This window comes from Hypomesus nipponensis, chromosome 3 (genome assembly GCF_054491055.1).
Source record: "Hypomesus nipponensis isolate SF chromosome 3, ASM5449105v1, whole genome shotgun sequence".
In the NCBI taxonomy this organism is placed as follows: Eukaryota; Metazoa; Chordata; class Actinopteri; order Osmeriformes; family Osmeridae; genus Hypomesus; species Hypomesus nipponensis.
In genome coordinates, this window is record NC_140363.1 from 994,390 (window position 1) to 1,013,952 (window position 19,563).

The window sequence follows — 19,563 nt, forward strand, 5'->3', positions numbered from 1 at the left end:
ACGTTACTTTAATTCCCAAAGGAAATCCTTCCCATTTAGAGCCTTTAGCGACTCTGTTTCATAATGAAATAATCATTATGCTTTTATAACCTGATAAAGGTAAATACAAGACCATCTTTATTCACAAAGGACTAATTATTTGAGTTGTGCAAGTTGAAAGTCTCATGTTCATGATGATGTCATAGTGTACGCTGACTGTGTCTATCCTCAAACCTCTGGTACATGTAGTTCCAGGCGAGTCAGTATTCCTCACCAAATTATTTTTTAACCTTGAATCCCTGCAGATCCAGGAGAAGCAGGAGCGCCGGAGGCTGGAGAAGGCAGAGAGGGACCGGGCTGAGGCCAAGCTGGAGGCCGAAATAAGAAACTATGACCCATGGGGCCGGGGAGGGTGCGGCGCACCCCTCAGAGACACCCAAGGGGACCTCATTAGTACGTTGTAGCATGGTTCACTTACATTCCATGTTGGCTCACCCTACAGGATTGCATAGGTTGACTGGACTTCAGTTGATGGCAGATATTTCTGTGTATAGTGTCTGACTGTACTTTGCCTGTCTAGCTGACCTGAAGCAGATGCACAAGCAGAATGAGGAAGCTTGGCTGAACCCCGAGACCTCTCTGAAAAAAGCCACCAGGCCCATCCCGAGAGAGGACAGACTGCCTCCCATCAACACAGTCTCTGGTAGACAGTCACTGCACCAGCTGGCACACTGCAGACATCACATCATTTCACGCAAATGTAATACACACGTACACAAAATGCATATGACTGTTCTACTTTACCTCTGCAGGTTTTGCCCCTGTCCAGACCTCAATGTATGCCAGAGGAAATGTGTTTCCTAACCAGCCAACGCTTCATCAACTCACTGAACTGGATAAGTATAAGCTTGCCCTAAAACAACAGGTACTGTGTGGTATGGTTTGGGATGTGTTCTGTTTAGATTTCAAGACCCTGGCCTCTGATGGCTATAGGGTCTTTTAGCTTCAACAAGCCATTGATTTGCAGGATGTTGTGTACTGTACACAAACACACGCACACGCACACGCACACACACACACACACACAGGTACATGATTTTGTATAACAAACCGTTTACCTTTTGGGCCCTGTCCAGATTGAGGAGAAGCACCTTAAGGAGGCAGAGGAGAAGGAGAAGCTACGTCTGGAGGAGGCGAAGGAGGAGAGGAGGCTGGCAGAGCAGAGGGCTCAAATAAAGAGGGAGTTTGACGAGGAGAAGGACATCCGAAAACTCAAGGAGATGGAGGTCAGCTGGGCACTGATGGGCTAAGAGGGATTTGGCAGAAATGACTGTATATGCGTTTGCAATATACAGTATACAAGTTATCTTATGTGGACCACACACTCTTGAATAACAATGCTGAACAATCTTGATAGTAGAATTCGATTTTTATGGTGTGGACAATAAACACTTGACGTAAGGGTCGATTTTAAGCGAGTGTAACATGTTCTTGTAACTCAGCTGTTATTGGCTCAATAAAGTTTGGTGTTCTTCTTGCAACAGAAAAGGGGCAAAAACAAGGAGCTGGTCCGTCTTGCAGCGGAGAAGAGGAAAGAGGTGGAGGAGAAGAACAAAGAGGTGGAGGAGAAGGAGATTGCTGCTGGGAGGATGCGCTATGAGAAAGAGAGACAGGCGCGCATTCAAGAGGTGAGAGGACCACAAAACTTCATTAGAAAGATTTGAACAAACAGAAATATCAGTATGATCCCCATCTTACTGTCTATCTGCAGATGCAAAGGGAGTTCTCGCCCCCCATCCCCACCCTCCAGAAGAGACACAGGGCACCTCAGTCCACCCCCAGTCCCCCCAGCATGGACAGGAAATGCCCCACCACCCCCATGCCTGTAGGTTACTGCTTGTATAAACCATAAACGTAGTATGGAGAGCATGGTCTGAAAACAGGTAGAAACTGATGTCTCTCTTCCCCCCACACACCTTTTAGACGGGTTCTCTTTCAGGGCTCCAATCCCAGACACCTTCTGTCCCAGCTGTTAGGAAGGAGCTGAGAGCTGCAGGTAACACACACACACAAACACAAAATGTTCCATATAACTAGAACCAACACATTGTACATTAGTTGTAACTGGTATGTGTGTGTATGTGTGTCAGACGGCCTACCAGAGTACAAGAAGGAAGTCCTCTGTAAATTGTCTGCAATCCGTAAAAAGCTGCTCAGAGAGCAGAAACGGGCGGAGGGCCAGATGATGCGCTCAGAGTGAGAGGAGCTGGACTCACTTGACAGGTAACACCCTCCACTACTGGGGCACTACTGCAAAGTTTAGGGGAGAGTAGAACAGAGTTTGGTCATGAAGTATGAGATGCTAAGTTTCTCTATGTGACTTAGGATGGAGGCTTCAAGGAAGTTTATCAGACTGCCAGATGACTACATCCTGTCAAAGAGGGTGGACCCAAAGAACTCTCTCTCTCTCTGTCTCTCTGTCTCTCTGTCTCTCTCTCTCTCTCTCTCTCTCTCTCTCTCTCTCTCTCTCTCTCTCTCTGTCTCCCTGACTCTCTCTCTTTCTCTCTCTCTCTCTCTCTCTCTCTCTCTCTCTCTCTCTCTCTCTCTCTCTCTCTCTCTCTCTCTCTCTGTCTCTCTGTCTCTCTCTTTCTCTCTCTGTCTCTCTGTCTCTCTCTCCCTCTCTGTCTCTCTGTCTCTCTCTCTCTGTCTCTCTCTTCTCTCTCTCTCTCTCTCTCTCTCTCTCTCTCTCTCTCTCTCTCTCTCTGTCTCTCTCTCTCTCTCTCTCTCGTTGGCTCTCTGAGAATAGAATGTCTTCTAGACTGCAACCTTCTTCACCCTAAGAATCCATTAGATCATAAAAAGTTCTGGAAAAAAGTGGAGAATAAATGGCAACTTATCACTTCTGGAAATTAATTGCTTGTTGAGTGAATTAAAACTAGCTTGAATAGCATCATCATTAGAACTGCATCATTTGACGTCTGTATTAGGCTATTCACATTTGAATGTCCATTTTACTTGAATTGCTGTTGTACATTTTTTTGAAAACATAGTGGACTGACTAAAAAAAGGTCCACTGTGGATACTTATTAGTTGGTGTAACTGAACCAATTGTCTTTGTCACACAAACTCATTACATAAGACTCAAGATTGACTGGACACAACTTTCTACACGAACTTTCACAAATTCTACCATTATTTCCCTTCCAGCAAATTCTTTCTTTTGGTTAAACCATTAATGACAGATTTTGCCCTTGTAATATTAATACGGCATAACAACAGAACTCGTTCCACTGGTAGTATTTTTGGATGACACACACAGCTCAAAGCATTTAGGGAATACACTGAGGTAAATACAGGATTTTGTTTCAGACCGTTCTTGACAAAGAATGGTAAGCTGTAGGCCTAATGAGATCAAAATCTTCATAATAACCATTTAAATACATTAAAGCTTCAGGAGTGTTACTGATCAAATCAAGATACTTAGTAGGCCTATTGATGACTTTCCGATGTAACTTGTAAAATGAATGAATGAATTGTGTCGGCGGGATGCAAATGTTTACTCAACATACGAACAAAAGTAAATGACCATGCGCTATTCACACACTGTTATTTGGTAGCCTAATGATATGATATGATGTCACGCCTGACGCTTTTTGGCAGCTGATATTAGCTAAGACTGACACAGACAGAAACTCAGTACAGAGAGAAGGTCTTAATGCGTACCACTAATATTAGTGTCATTGCACAGTTAAGAACAAGCACTGTCAGAAATATGGGAGTTACATCATTTGTGAGAACTTTTGGTGTGCTTTAGTTGGAAGAGAAGCCTTAAGTAGGCTACCTGTGTGCCTTACCAGTTGCCAAATACAAGTAGGTAAACAGCGTCTTGTGTTCATAGAAGTATTCGCAATTTTCCATCTGCAAAATTGAGAAAACTGAACTTGAGAACTTTCCCAAGCAACAGAGGGCCAAAGTTTCAGAAAATGAAGCTTCACCCAAACTTTAAACAAGATGGTCCTTACATGGAAACAAGGGTGAGTTTCTCTTTATTCAGTAGAGTACAGAGAGCTGACCGGCTTTTATTTTATAAATGGTGTGAGAGGAATACTGATCTGTGAATTGCACCTCATTTGTGGTGAGTAAATGTAATTTGAAATGGATCACTGCTCATAGCATGAAGCCTTTTCTCTCTTTCCTAGGAGTACGGTGCCTCCCTCAGAAGAGATCCCTCCACTTTGACTGAACGGGGGAGAGGGGTGTACATGGGCCACCACCCGGCCGAGGGCAGGGGTCCCTGGGCTGAGGAGGGTGGACCTCCCTATAGAGAGAGCAGGACCACCAGACTGGGAAGGGTGGAGCCTGTTGAGCGGAGGGCACCAACGTACAAAGAGGAACTAGAACAGCAGGTGACCCCCCCCTCCCTACTATGATACATGGAATTGTCTTGATCAACTTTGAGTTGAGATTCTGTGTCTTACCTTGGTCTATGTTTGAAACAAGTAGAGCAATGATGGTGGGCACGTAATGTTTTGACGTGAATGGCACAGAGAATGGAGGAGTGAATGTTTTGGTCAGATCAATTATAAAAGTTGTAGATTTATATATCGATTTTTAACATCATTTGTAAGTTAGTATGATTCATCCCATTTAGACCGTCTCACCCAGTGAAAGTCAGTCTCGTGTTCATGATTATGTCACAATCTAGGCTGGGTCTATCCTCAAATCTCTGGTACATGTGGTTCCAGGGGAGTCAGTATTCCTCACCATATTCCTTCAAAATCTTGAATCCCTCCAGATCCAGGAGAAGCAGGAGCGCCTGAGGCTGGAAAAGAAAGAAAGAGACTGGGCTGAGGCCAAGATGGAGGCTGAAATGAAAAACTACAACCCATGGGGCCGGGGAGGGTGCGGCGCACCCCTCAGAAACACCCAAGGGGACCTCATAAGTACGTCGTAGCATGGTTCACTTACCTTCATTGTTGGCTCACCTTTCAGGATTGCATAAGTGGATCTGTGTTAAATTGATGAGAGATACAGGCTCATCCCCATATATGTATACTTGCTCATCTGATCTGTGAAGCCCTCTGTGACATTGTTTGTAAGAAAGGCTATACAAATAACATGATTTGATATAGTCACTTTGTAGAGGGCCACATTTTAAACAGTTTTGAAGTCAGGGGTAAAAATGTTTGCTGGTCTGCTGATTTTTACTTTGGAATCTTGTATTTGAAACACTTCTTATGATTTGCCTGTCTAGCTGACCTGAAGCAGATGCACAGGCAGAATGAGGAAGCTTGGCTAAACCCCGAGACCTCTCAGAGAAAAGCCAATGTCACCAGGCCCAACCGGAGAGAGGACAGACAGTCACTGCACCAGCTGGCACATTGCAGATAACACATACATTAATGTGCGTGGAATACACATGGTTTTAATATATTTCATCTTTGCAGGTTCTGATCATGTCCAGACCAGCGACACTTCCAGGAGTTTGTTGGCTAACCAGCAGACAGGGGCGCACTGGGGGCACCACCTGGCCGAGGGCAGGGGTCCCTGGGCTGAGGAGGGTGGACCCCCCTATAGAGAGAGCAGGACCACCAGACTGGGAAGGGTGGAGCCTGATGAGCGGAGGGCGCCAACATACCAGGAGGAACTGGAACAGCAGGTGACCTCCTCCCCCCCCCACCTCTATCAGTTGGAAATCAGTACCAAAATACACCAAATGCAATAAGTTCTGCTCATAGATAATTTTTCGGGATTGAAAGAACAAACTCACCATAATGTGGACTGAACTGTAGAACATGGAATGTTCTTCATCAACTTTGAGATGTTGTGGTTAAAATTGAGATGTGGAGACTGAAATTTCAAGGTGGACCTTGTGATGGTGGCATGTAAGGTTTTTGACAGAAAGGGTAGAGAAAAGGGAGTAAGTAGCCTTTTGGTCAGATGAAACAGAGCAGTTGTACATCAAAGTAGATTTGTGTTTTTTATACGTTACTTTAATTCCCAAAGGGGATCCTTCCCATTTAGAGCCTTTAGCGACTCTGTTTCATAATGAAATAATCATTATGCTTTTATAACCTGATAAAGGTAAATACAAGACCATCTTTATTCACAAAGGACAAATTATTCTAGTTGTGCAAGTTGAAAGTCTCATGTTCATGATGATGTCATTGTCATAGTGTACGCTGACTGTGTCTATCCTCAAACCTCTGGTACATGTAGTTCCAGGCGAGTCAGTATTCCTCACCAAATTATTTTTTAACCTTGAATCCCTGCAGATCCAGGAGAAGCAGGAGCGCCGGAGGCTGGAGAAGGCAGAGAGGGACCGGGCTGAGGCCAAGCTGGAGGCCGAAATAAAAAACTATGACCCATGGGGCCGGGGAGGGTGCGGCGCACCCCTCAGAGACACCCAAGGGGACCTCATTAGTACGTTGTAGCATGGTTCACTTACATTCCATGTTGGCTCACCCTACAGGAATGCATAAGTTGATTGGAGTTCAATCGATGGCAGATATTTCTGTGTATAGTGTCTGACTGTTCTTTGCCTATCTAGCTGACCTGAAGCAGATGCACAGGCAGAATGAGGAAGCTTGGCTGAACCCCGAGACCTCTCTGAAAAAAGCCACCAGGCCCATCCCGAGAGAGGACAGACTGCCTCCCATCAACGCAGTCTCAGGTAGACAGTCACTGCACTAGCTGGCACATTGCAGATAACACATACATTAATGTGCGTGGAATACACATGGTTGTAATATATTTCATCTTTGCAGGTTCTGATCATGTCCAGACCAGTGACATTTCCAGGAGTTTTTTGGCTAACCAGCAGACAGGGGCGCACTGGGGGCACCACCTGGCCGAGGGCAGGGGTCCCTGGGCTGAGGAGGGTGGACCTCCCTATAGAGAGAGCAGGACCACCAGACTGGGAAGGGTGGAGCCTGACGAGCGGAGGGCGCCAACATACCAGGAGGAACTGGAACAGCAGGTGACCTCTTCCCCCCCCCCCCCCAGCTCTATCAGTTGGAAATCAGTACCAAAATACACCAAGTGCAATTAGTTCTGCTCATAGATAATGTTTCGGGATTGAAAGAACAAACTCACCATAATGTGGACTGAACTGTAGAACATGGAATGTTCTTCATCAACTTTGATGTGTTGTGGTTCAAATTGAGATATGGAGACTGAAATTTCAAGGCGGACCTTGTGATGGTGGCATGTAAGGTTTTTAACAGAAAGGGTAGAGAAAAGGGAGTAGGTAGCCTTTTGGTCAGATGAAACAGAGCAGTTGTACATCACAGTAGATTTGTGTTTTTTATACGTTACTTTAATTAACAAAGGGGATCCTTCCCATTTAGAGCCTTTAGCGACTCTGTTTCATAATGAAATAATCATTATGCTTTTATAACCTGATAAAGGTAAATACAAGACCATCTTTATTCACAAAGGACTAATTATTTGAGTTGTGCAAGTTGAAAGTCTCATGTTCATGATGATGTCATAGTGTACGCTGACTGTGTCTATCCTCAAACCTCTGGTACATGTAGTTCCAGGCGAGTCAGTATTCTTCACCAAATTATTTTTTAACCTTGAATCCCTGCAGATCCAGGAGAAGCAGGAGCGCCGGAGGCTGGAGAAGGCAGAGAGGGACCGGGCTGAGGCCAAGCTGGAGGCCGAAATAAGACACTATGACCCATGGGGCCGGGGAGGGTGCGGCGCACCCCTCAGAGACACCCAAGGGGACCTCATTAGTACGTTGTAGCATGGTTCACTTACATTCCATGTTGGCTCACCCTACAGGATTGCATAGGTTGACTGGACTTCAGTTGATGGCAGATATTTCTGTGTATAGTGTCTGACTGTACTTTGCCTGTCTAGCTGACCTGAAGCAGATGCACAAGCAGAATGAGGAAGCTTGGCTGAACCCCGAGACCTCTCTGAAAAAAGCCACCAGGCCCATCCCGAGAGAGGACAGACTGCCTCCCATCAACACAGTCTCTGGTAGACAGTCACTGCACCAGCTGGCACACTGCAGACATCACATCATTTCACGCAAATGTAATACACACGTACACAAAATGCATATGACTGTTCTACTTTACCTCTGCAGGTTTTGCCCCTGTCCAGACCTCAATGTATGCCAGAGGAAATGTGTTTCCTAACCAGCCAACGCTTCATCAACTCACTGAACTGGATAAGTATAAGCTTGCCCTAAAACAACAGGTACTGTGTGGTATGGTTTGGGATGTGTTCTGTTTAGATTTCAAGACCCTGGCCTCTGATGGCTATAGGGTCTTTTAGCTTCAACAAGCCATTGATTTGCAGGATGTTGTGTACTGTACACAAACACACGCACACGCACACGCACACGCACACACACACACACACACAGGTACATGATTTTGTATAACAAACCGTTTACCTTTTGGGCCCTGTCCAGATTGAGGAGAAGCACCTTAAGGAGGCAGAGGAGAAGGAGAAGCTACGTCTGGAGGAGGCGAAGGAGGAGAGGAGGCTGGCAGAGCAGAGGGCTCAAATAAAGAGGGAGTTTGACGAGGAGAAGGACATCCGAAAACTCAAGGAGATGGAGGTCAGCTGGGCACTGATGGGCTAAGAGGGATTTGGCAGAAATGACTGTATATGCGTTTGCAATATACAGTATACAAGTTATCTTATGTGGACCACACACTCTTGAATAACAATGCTGAACAATCTTGATAGTAGAATTCGATTTTTATGGTGTGGACAATAAACACTTGACGTAAGGGTCGATTTTAAGCGAGTGTAACATGTTCTTGTAACTCAGCTGTTATTGGCTCAATAAAGTTTGGTGTTCTTCTTGCAACAGAAAAGGGGCAAAAACAAGGAGCTGGTCCGTCTTGCAGCGGAGAAGAGGAAAGAGGTGGAGGAGAAGAACAAAGAGGTGGAGGAGAAGGAGATTGCTGCTGGGAGGATGCGCTATGAGAAAGAGAGACAGGCGCGCATTCAAGAGGTGAGAGGACCACAAAACTTCATTAGAAAGATTTGAACAAACAGAAATATCAGTATGATCCCCATCTTACTGTCTATCTGCAGATGCAAAGGGAGTTCTCGCCCCCCATCCCCACCCTCCAGAAGAGACACAGGGCACCTCAGTCCACCCCCAGTCCCCCCAGCATGGACAGGAAATGCCCCACCACCCCCATGCCTGTAGGTTACCGCTTGTATAAACCATAAACGTAGTATGGAGAGCATGGTCTGAAAACAGGTAGAAACTGATGTCTCTCTTCCCCCCACACACCTTTTAGACGGGTTCTCTTTCAGGGCTCCAATCCCAGACACCTTCTGTCCCAGCTGTTAGGAAGGAGCTGAGAGCTGCAGGTAACACACACACACAAACACAAAATGTTCCATATAACTAGAACCAACACATTGTACATTAGTTGTAACTGGTATGTGTGTGTATGTGTGTCAGACGGCCTACCAGAGTACAAGAAGGAAGTCCTCTGTAAATTGTCTGCAATCCGTAAAAAGCTGCTCAGAGAGCAGAAACGGGCGGAGGGCCAGATGATGCGCTCAGAGTGAGAGGAGCTGGACTCACTTGACAGGTAACACCCTCCACTACTGGGGCACTACTGCAAAGTTTAGGGGAGAGTAGAACAGAGTTTGGTCATGAAGTATGAGATGCTAAGTTTCTCTATGTGACTTAGGATGGAGGCTTCAAGGAAGTTTATCAGACTGCCAGATGACTACATCCTGTCAAAGAGGGTGGACCCAAAGAACTCTCTCTCTCTCTGTCTCTCTGTCTCTCTGTCTCTCTCTCTCTCTCTCTCTCTCTCTCTCTCTCTCTCTCTCTGTCTCCCTGACTCTCTCTCTTTCTCTCTCTCTCTCTCTCTCTCTCTCTCTCTCTCTCTCTCTCTCTCTCTCTCTCTCTCTGTCTCTCTGTCTCTCTCTTTCTCTCTCTGTCTCTCTGTCTCTCTCTTTCTCTCTGTCTCTCTGTCTCTCTCTCTCTGTCTCTCTCTTTCTCTCTCTCTCTCTCTCTCTCTCTCTCTCTCTCTCTCTCTCTCTCTCTGTCTCTCTCTCTCTCTCTCTCTCGTTGGCTCTCTGAGAATAGAATGTCTTCTAGACTGCAACCTTCTTCACCCTAAGAATCCATTAGATCATAAAAAGTTCTGGAAAAAAGTGGAGAATAAATGGCAACTTATCACTTCTGGAAATTAATTGCTTGTTGAGTGAATTAAAACTAGCTTGAATAGCATCATCATTAGAACTGCATCATTTGACGTCTGTATTAGGCTATTCACATTTGAATGTCCATTTTACTTGAATTGCTGTTGTACATTTTTTTGAAAACATAGTGGACTGACTAAAAAAAGGTCCACTGTGGATACTTATTAGTTGGTGTAACTGAACCAATTGTCTTTGTCACACAAACTCATTACATAAGACTCAAGATTGACTGGACACAACTTTCTACACGAACTTTCACAAATTCTACCATTATTTCCCTTCCAGCAAATTCTTTCTTTTGGTTAAACCATTAATGACAGATTTTGCCCTTGTAATATTAATACGGCATAACAACAGAACTCGTTCCACTGGTAGTATTTTTGGATGACACACACAGCTCAAAGCATTTAGGGAATACACTGAGGTAAATACAGGATTTTGTTTCAGACCGTTCTTGACAAAGAATGGTAAGCTGTAGGCCTAATGAGATCAAAATCTTCATAATAACCATTTAAATACATTAAAGCTTCAGGAGTGTTACTGATCAAATCAAGATACTTAGTAGGCCTATTGATGACTTTCCGATGTAACTTGTAAAATGAATGAATGAATTGTGTCGGCGGGATGCAAATGTTTACTCAACATACGAACAAAAGTAAATGACCATGCGCTATTCACACACTGTTATTTGGTAGCCTAATGATATGATATGATGTCACGCCTGACGCTTTTTGGCAGCTGATATTAGCTAAGACTGACACAGACAGAAACTCAGTACAGAGAGAAGGTCTTAATGCGTACCACTAATATTAGTGTCATTGCACAGTTAAGAACAAGCACTGTCAGAAATATGGGAGTTACATCATTTGTGAGAACTTTTGGTGTGCTTTAGTTGGAAGAGAAGCCTTAAGTAGGCTACCTGTGTGCCTTACCAGTTGCCAAATACAAGTAGGTAAACAGCGTCTTGTGTTCATAGAAGTATTCGCAATTTTCCATCTGCAAAATTGAGAAAACTGAACTTGAGAACTTTCCCAAGCAACAGAGGGCCAAAGTTTCAGAAAATGAAGCTTCACCCAAACTTTAAACAAGATGGTCCTTACATGGAAACAAGGGTGAGTTTCTCTTTATTCAGTAGAGTACAGAGAGCTGACCGGCTTTTATTTTATAAATGGTGTGAGAGGAATACTGATCTGTGAATTGCACCTCATTTGTGGTGAGTAAATGTAATTTGAAATGGATCACTGCTCATAGCATGAAGCCTTTTCTCTCTTTCCTAGGAGTACGGTGCCTCCCTCAGAAGAGATCCCTCCACTCTGACTGAACGGGGGAGAGGGGTGTACATGGGCCACCACCCGGCCGAGGGCAGGGGTCCCTGGGCTGAGGAGGGTGGACCTCCCTATAGAGAGAGCAGGACCACCAGACTGGGAAGGGTGGAGCCTGTTGAGCGGAGGGCACCAACGTACAAAGAGGAACTAGAACAGCAGGTGACCCCCCCCTCCCTACTATGATACATGGAATTGTCTTGATCAACTTTGAGTTGAGATTCTGTGTCTTACCTTGGTCTATGTTTGAAACAAGTAGAGCAATGATGGTGGGCACGTAATGTTTTGACGTGAATGGCACAGAGAATGGAGGAGTGAATGTTTTGGTCAGATCAATTATAAAAGTTGTAGATTTATATATCGATTTTTAACATCATTTGTAAGTTAGTATGATTCATCCCATTTAGACCGTCTCACCCAGTGAAAGTCAGTCTCGTGTTCATGATTATGTCACAATCTAGGCTGGGTCTATCCTCAAATCTCTGGTACATGTGGTTCCAGGGGAGTCAGTATTCCTCACCATATTCCTTCAAAATCTTGAATCCCTCCAGATCCAGGAGAAGCAGGAGCGCCTGAGGCTGGAAAAAAAAGAAAGAGACTGGGCTGAGGCCAAGATGGAGGCTGAAATGAAAAACTACAACCCATGGGGCCGGGGAGGGTGCGGCGCACCCCTCAGAAACACCTGAGGGGACCTCATAAGTACGTCGTAGCATGGTTCACTTACCTTCATTGTTGGCTCACCTTTCAGGATTGCATAAGTGGATCTGTGTTAAATTGATGAGAGATACAGGCTCATCCCCATATATGTATACTTGCTCATCTGATCTGTGAAGCCCTCTGTGACATTGTTTGTAAGAAGGGCTATACAAATAACATGATTTGATATAGTCACTTTGTAGAGGGCCACATTTTAAACAGTTTTGAAGTCAGGGGTAAAAATGTTTGCTGGTCTGCTGATTTTTACTTTGGAATCTTGTATTTGAAACACTTCTTATGATTTGCCTGTCTAGCTGACCTGAAGCAGATGCACAGGCAGAATGAGGAAGCTTGGCTAAACCCCGAGACCTCTCAGAGAAAAGCCAATGTCACCAGGCCCAACCGGAGAGAGGACAGACTGCCTCCTATCAACGCAGTCTCAGGTAGACAGTCACTGCACCAGCTGGCACATTGCAGATAACACATACATTAATGTGCGTGGAATACACATGGTTTTAATATATTTCATCTTTGCAGGTTCTGATCATGTCCAGACCAGCGACACTTCCAGGAGTTTGTTGGCTAACCAGCAGACAGGGGCGCACTGGGGGCACCACCTGGCCGAGGGCAGGGGTCCCTGGGCTGAGGAGGGTGGACCCCCCTATAGAGAGAGCAGGACCACCAGACTGGGAAGGGTGGAGCCTGATGAGCGGAGGGCGCCAACATACCAGGAGGAACTGGAACAGCAGGTGACCTCCTCCCCCCCCCCCCCCACCTCTATCAGTTGGAAATCAGTACCAAAATACACCAAATGCAATAAGTTCTGCTCATAGATAATTTTTCGGGATTGAAAGAACAAACTCACCATAATGTGGACTGAACTGTAGAACATGGAATGTTCTTCATCAACTTTGAGATGTTGTGGTTAAAATTGAGATGTGGAGACTGAAATTTCAAGGTGGACCTTGTGATGGTGGCATGTAAGGTTTTTGACAGAAAGGGTAGAGAAAAGGGAGTAAGTAGCCTTTTGGTCAGATGAAACAGAGCAGTTGTACATCAAAGTAGATTTGTGTTTTTTATACGTTACTTTAATTCCCAAAGGGGATCCTTCCCATTTAGAGCCTTTAGCGACTCTGTTTCATAATGAAATAATCATTATGCTTTTATAACCTGATAAAGGTAAATACAAGACCATCTTTATTCACAAAGGACAAATTATTCTAGTTGTGCAAGTTGAAAGTCTCATGTTCATGATGATGTCATTGTCATAGTGTACGCTGACTGTGTCTATCCTCAAACCTCTGGTACATGTAGTTCCAGGCGAGTCAGTATTCCTCACCAAATTATTTTTTAACCTTGAATCCCTGCAGATCCAGGAGAAGCAGGAGCGCCGGAGGCTGGAGAAGGCAGAGAGGGACCGGGCTGAGGCCAAGCTGGAGGCCGAAATAAAAAACTATGACCCATGGGGCCGGGGAGGGTGCGGCGCACCCCTCAGAGACACCCAAGGGGACCTCATTAGTACGTTGTAGCATGGTTCACTTACATTCCATGTTGGCTCACCCTACAGGAATGCATAAGTTGATTGGAGTTCAATCGATGGCAGATATTTCTGTGTATAGTGTCTGACTGTTCTTTGCCTATCTAGCTGACCTGAAGCAGATGCACAGGCAGAATGAGGAAGCTTGGCTGAACCCCGAGACCTCTCTGAAAAAAGCCACCAGGCCCATCCCGAGAGAGGACAGACTGCCTCCCATCAACGCAGTCTCAGGTAGACAGTCACTGCACTAGCTGGCACATTGCAGATAACACATACATTAATGTGCGTGGAATACACATGGTTGTAATATATTTCATCTTTGCAGGTTCTGATCATGTCCAGACCAGTGACATTTCCAGGAGTTTTTTGGCTAACCAGCAGACAGGGGCGCACTGGGGGCACCACCTGGCCGAGGGCAGGGGTCCCTGGGCTGAGGAGGGTGGACCTCCCTATAGAGAGAGCAGGACCACCAGACTGGGAAGGGTGGAGCCTGACGAGCGGAGGGCGCCAACATACCAGGAGGAACTGGAACAGCAGGTGACCTCTTCCCCCCCCCCCCCCAGCTCTATCAGTTGGAAATCAGTACCAAAATACACCAAATGCAATTAGTTCTGCTCATAGATAATGTTTCGGGATTGAAAGAACAAACTCACCATAATGTGGACTGAACTGTAGAACATGGAATGTTCTTCATCAACTTTGATGTGTTGTGGTTCAAATTGAGATATGGAGACTGAAATTTCAAGGCGGACCTTGTGATGGTGGCATGTAAGGTTTTTAACAGAAAGGGTAGAGAAAAGGGAGTAGGTAGCCTTTTGGTCAGATGAAACAGAGCAGTTGTACATCACAGTAGATTTGTGTTTTTTATACGTTACTTTAATTAACAAAGGGGATCCTTCCCATTTAGAGCCTTTAGCGACTCTGTTTCATAATGAAATAATCATTATGCTTTTATAACCTGATAAAGGTAAATACAAGACCATCTTTATTCACAAAGGACTAATTATTTGAGTTGTGCAAGTTGAAAGTCTCATGTTCATGATGATGTCATAGTGTACGCTGACTGTGTCTATCCTCAAACCTCTGGTACATGTAGTTCCAGGCGAGTCAGTATTCCTCACCAAATTATTTTTTAACCTTGAATCCCTGCAGATCCAGGAGAAGCAGGAACGCCGGAGGCTGGAGAAGGCAGAGAGGGACCGGGCTGAGGCCAAGCTGGAGGCCGAAATAAGAAACTATGACCCATGGGGCCGGGGAGGGTGCGGCGCACCCCTCAGAGACACCCAAGGGGACCTCATTAGTACGTTGTAGCATGGTTCACTTACATTCCATGTTGGCTCACCCTACAGGATTGCATAGGTTGACTGGACTTCAGTTGATGGCAGATATTTCTGTGTATAGTGTCTGACTGTACTTTGCCTGTCTAGCTGACCTGAAGCAGATGCACAAGCAGAATGAGGAAGCTTGGCTGAACCCCGAGACCTCTCTGAAAAAAGCCACCAGGCCCATCCCGAGAGAGGACAGACTGCCTCCCATCAACACAGTCTCTGGTAGACAGTCACTGCACCAGCTGGCACACTGCAGACATCACATCATTTCACGCAAATGTAATACACACGTACACAAAATGCATATGACTGTTCTACTTTACCTCTGCAGGTTTTGCCCCTGTCCAGACCTCAATGTATGCCAGAGGAAATGTGTTTCCTAACCAGCCAACGCTTCATCAACTCACTGAACTGGATAAGTATAAGCTTGCCCTAAAACAACAGGTACTGTGTGGTATGGTTTGGGATGTGTTCTGTTTAGATTTCAAGACCCTGGCCTCTGATGGCTATAGGGTCTTTTAGCTTCAACAAGCCATTGATTTGCAGGATGTTGTGTACTGTACACAAACACACGCACACGCACACGCACACACACACACACACAGGTACATGATTTTGTATAACAAACCGTTTACCTTTTGGGCCCTGTCCAGATTGAGGAGAAGCACCTTAAGGAGGCAGAGGAGAAGGAGAAGCTACGTCTGGAGGAGGCGAAGGAGGAGAGGAGGCTGGCAGAGCAGAGGGCTCAAATAAAGAGGGAGTTTGACGAGGAGAAGGACATCCGAAAACTCAAGGAGATGGAGGTCAGCTGGGCACTGATGGGCTAAGAGGGATTTGGCAGAAATGACTGTATATGCGTTTGCAATATACAGTATACAAGTTATCTTATGTGGACCACACACTCTTGAATAACAATGCTGAACAATCTTGATAGTAGAATTCGATTTTTATGGTGTGGACAATAAACACTTGACGTAAGGGTCGATTTTAAGCGAGTGTAACATGTTCTTGTAACTCAGCTGTTATTGGCTCAATAAAGTTTGGTGTTCTTCTTGCAACAGAAAAGGGGCAAAAACAAGGAGCTGGTCCGTCTTGCAGCGGAGAAGAGGAAAGAGGTGGAGGAGAAGAACAAAGAGGTGGAGGAGAAGGAGATTGCTGCTGGGAGGATGCGCTATGAGAAAGAGAGACAGGCGCGCATTCAAGAGGTGAGAGGACCACAAAACTTCATTAGAAAGATTTGAACAAACAGAAATATCAGTATGATCCCCATCTTACTGTCTATCTGCAGATGCAAAGGGAGTTCTCGCCCCCCATCCCCACCCTCCAGAAGAGACACAGGGCACCTCAGTCCACCCCCAGTCCCCCCAGCATGGACAGGAAATGCCCCACCACCCCCATGCCTGTAGGTTACCGCTTGTATAAACCATAAACGTAGTATGGAGAGCATGGTCTGAAAACAGGTAGAAACTGATGTCTCTCTTCCCCCCACACACCTTTTAGACGGGTTCTCTTTCAGGGCTCCAATCCCAGACACCTTCTGTCCCAGCTGTTAGGAAGGAGCTGAGAGCTGCAGGTAACACACACACACAAACACAAAATGTTCCATATAACTAGAACCAACACATTGTACATTAGTTGTAACTGGTATGTGTGTGTATGTGTGTCAGACGGCCTACCAGAGTACAAGAAGGAAGTCCTCTGTAAATTGTCTGCAATCCGTAAAAAGCTGCTCAGAGAGCAGAAACGGGCGGAGGGCCAGATGATGCGCTCAGAGTGAGAGGAGCTGGACTCACTTGACAGGTAACACCCTCCACTACTGGGGCACTACTGCAAAGTTTAGGGGAGAGTAGAACAGAGTTTGGTCATGAAGTATGAGATGCTAAGTTTCTCTATGTGACTTAGGATGGAGGCTTCAAGGAAGTTTATCAGACTGCCAGATGACTACATCCTGTCAAAGAGGGTGGACCCAAAGAACTCTCTCTCTCTCTGTCTCTCTGTCTCTCTGTCTCTCTCTCTCTCTCTCTCTCTCTCTCTCTCTCTCTCTCTCTCTGTCTCTCTGTCTCTCTCTGTCTCTCTCTCCCTCTCTGTCTCTCTGTCTCTCTGTCTCTCTGTCTCTCTGTCTCTCTCTCTCTCTCTCTCTCTCTCTCTCTCTCTCTCTCTCTGTCTCTCTGTCTCTCTCTGTCTCTCTCTCCCTCTCTGTCTCTCTGTCTCTCTCTCTCTGTCTCTCTCTCTCTCTTTCTCTCTCTCTCTCTCTCTCTCTCTCTCTCTCTCTCTCTCTCTCTCTCTCTCTCTCTCTCTCTCTGTCTCTCTCTCTCTCTCGTTGGCTCTCTGAGAATAGAATGTCTTCTAGACTGCAACCTTCTTCACCCTAAGAATCCATTAGATCATAAAAAGTTCTGGAAAAAAGTGGAGAATAAATGGCAACTTATCACTTCTGGAAATTAATTGCTTGTTGAGTGAATTAAAACTAGCTTGAATAGCATCATCATTAGAACTGCATCATTTGACGTCTGTATTAGGCTATTCACATTTGAATGTCCATTTTACTTGAATTGCTGTTGTACATTTTGTTGAAAACATAGTGGACTGACTAAAAAAAGGTCCACTGTGGATACTTATTAGTTGGTGTAACTGAACCAATTGTCTTTGTCACACAAACTCATTACATAAGACTCAAGATTGACTGGACACAACTTTCTACACGAACTTTCACAAATTCTACCATTATTTCCCTTCCAGCAAATTCTTTCTTTTGGTTAAACCATTAATGACAGATTTTGCCCTTGTAATATTAATACGGCATAACAACAGAACTCGTTCCACTGGTAGTATTTTTGGATGACACACACAGCTCAAAGCATTTAGGGAATACACTGAGGTAAATACAGGATTTTGTTTCAGACCGTTCTTGACAAAGAATGGTAAGCTGTAGGCCTAATGAGATCAAAATCTTCATAATAACCATTTAAATACATTAAAGCTTCAGGAGTGTTACTGATCAAATCAAGATACTTAGTAGGCCTATTGATGACTTTCCGATGTAACTTGTAAAATGAATGAATGAATTGTGTCGGCGGGATGCAAATGTTTACTCAACATACGAACAAAAGTAAATGACCATGCGCTATTCACACACTGTTATTTGGTAGCCTAATGATATGATATGATGTCACGCCTGACGCTTTTTGGCAGCTGATATTAGCTAAGACTGACACAGACAGAAACTCAGTACAGAGAGAAGGTCTTAATGCGTACCACTAATATTAGTGTCATTGCACAGTTAAGAACAAGCACTGTCAGAAATATGGGAGTTACATCATTTGTGAGAACTTTTGGTGTGCTTTAGTTGGAAGAGAAGCCTTAAGTAGGCTACCTGTGTGCCTTACCAGTTGCCAAATACTAGTAGGTAAACAGCGTCTTGTGTTCATAGAAGTGTTCACAATTTTCCATCTGCAAAATTGAGAAAACTGAACTTGAGAACTTTCCCAAGCAACAGAGGGCCAAAGTTTCAGAAAATGAAGCTTCACCCAAACTTTAAACAAGATGGTCCTTACATGGAAACAAGGGTGAGTTTCTCTTTATTCAGTAGAGTACAGAGAGCTGACCGGCTTTTATTTTATAAATGGTGTGAGAGGAATACTGATCTGTGAATTGCACCTCATTTGTGGTGAGTAAATGTAATTTGAAATGGATCACTGCTCATAGCATGAAGCCTTTTCTCTCTTTCCTAGGAGTACGGTGCCTCCCTCAGAAGAGATCCCTCCACTTTGACTGAACGGGGGAGAGGGGTGTACATGGGCCACCACCCGGCCGAGGGCAGGGGTCCCTGGGCTGAGGAGGGTGGACCTCCCTATAGAGAGAGCAGGACCACCAGACTGGGAAGGGTGGAGCCTGTTGAGCGGAGGGCACCAACGTACAAAGAGGAACTAGAACAGCAGGTGACCCCCCCCTCCCTACTATGATACATGGAATTGTCTTGATCAACTTTGAGTTGAGATTCTGTGTCTTACCTTGGTCTATGTTTGAAACAAGTAGAGCAATGATGGTGGGCACGTAATGTTTTGACGTGAATGGCACAGAGAATGGAGGAGTGAATGTTTTGGTCAGATCAATTATAAAAGTTGTAGATTTATATATCGATTTTTAACATCATTTGTAAGTTAGTATGATTCATCCCATTTAGACCGTCTCACCCAGTGAAAGTCAGTCTCGTGTTCATGATTATGTCACAATCTAGGCTGGGTCTATCCTCAAATCTCTGGTACATGTGGTTCCAGGGGAGTCAGTATTCCTCACCATATTCCTTCAAAATCTTGAATCCCTCCAGATCCAGGAGAAGCAGGAGCGCCTGAGGCTGGAAAAGAAAGAAAGAGACTGGGCTGAGGCCAAGATGGAGGCTGAAATGAAAAACTACAACCCATGGGGCCGGGGAGGGTGCGGCGCACCCCTCAGAAACACCCGAGGGGACCTCATAAGTACGTCGTAGCATGGTTCACTTACC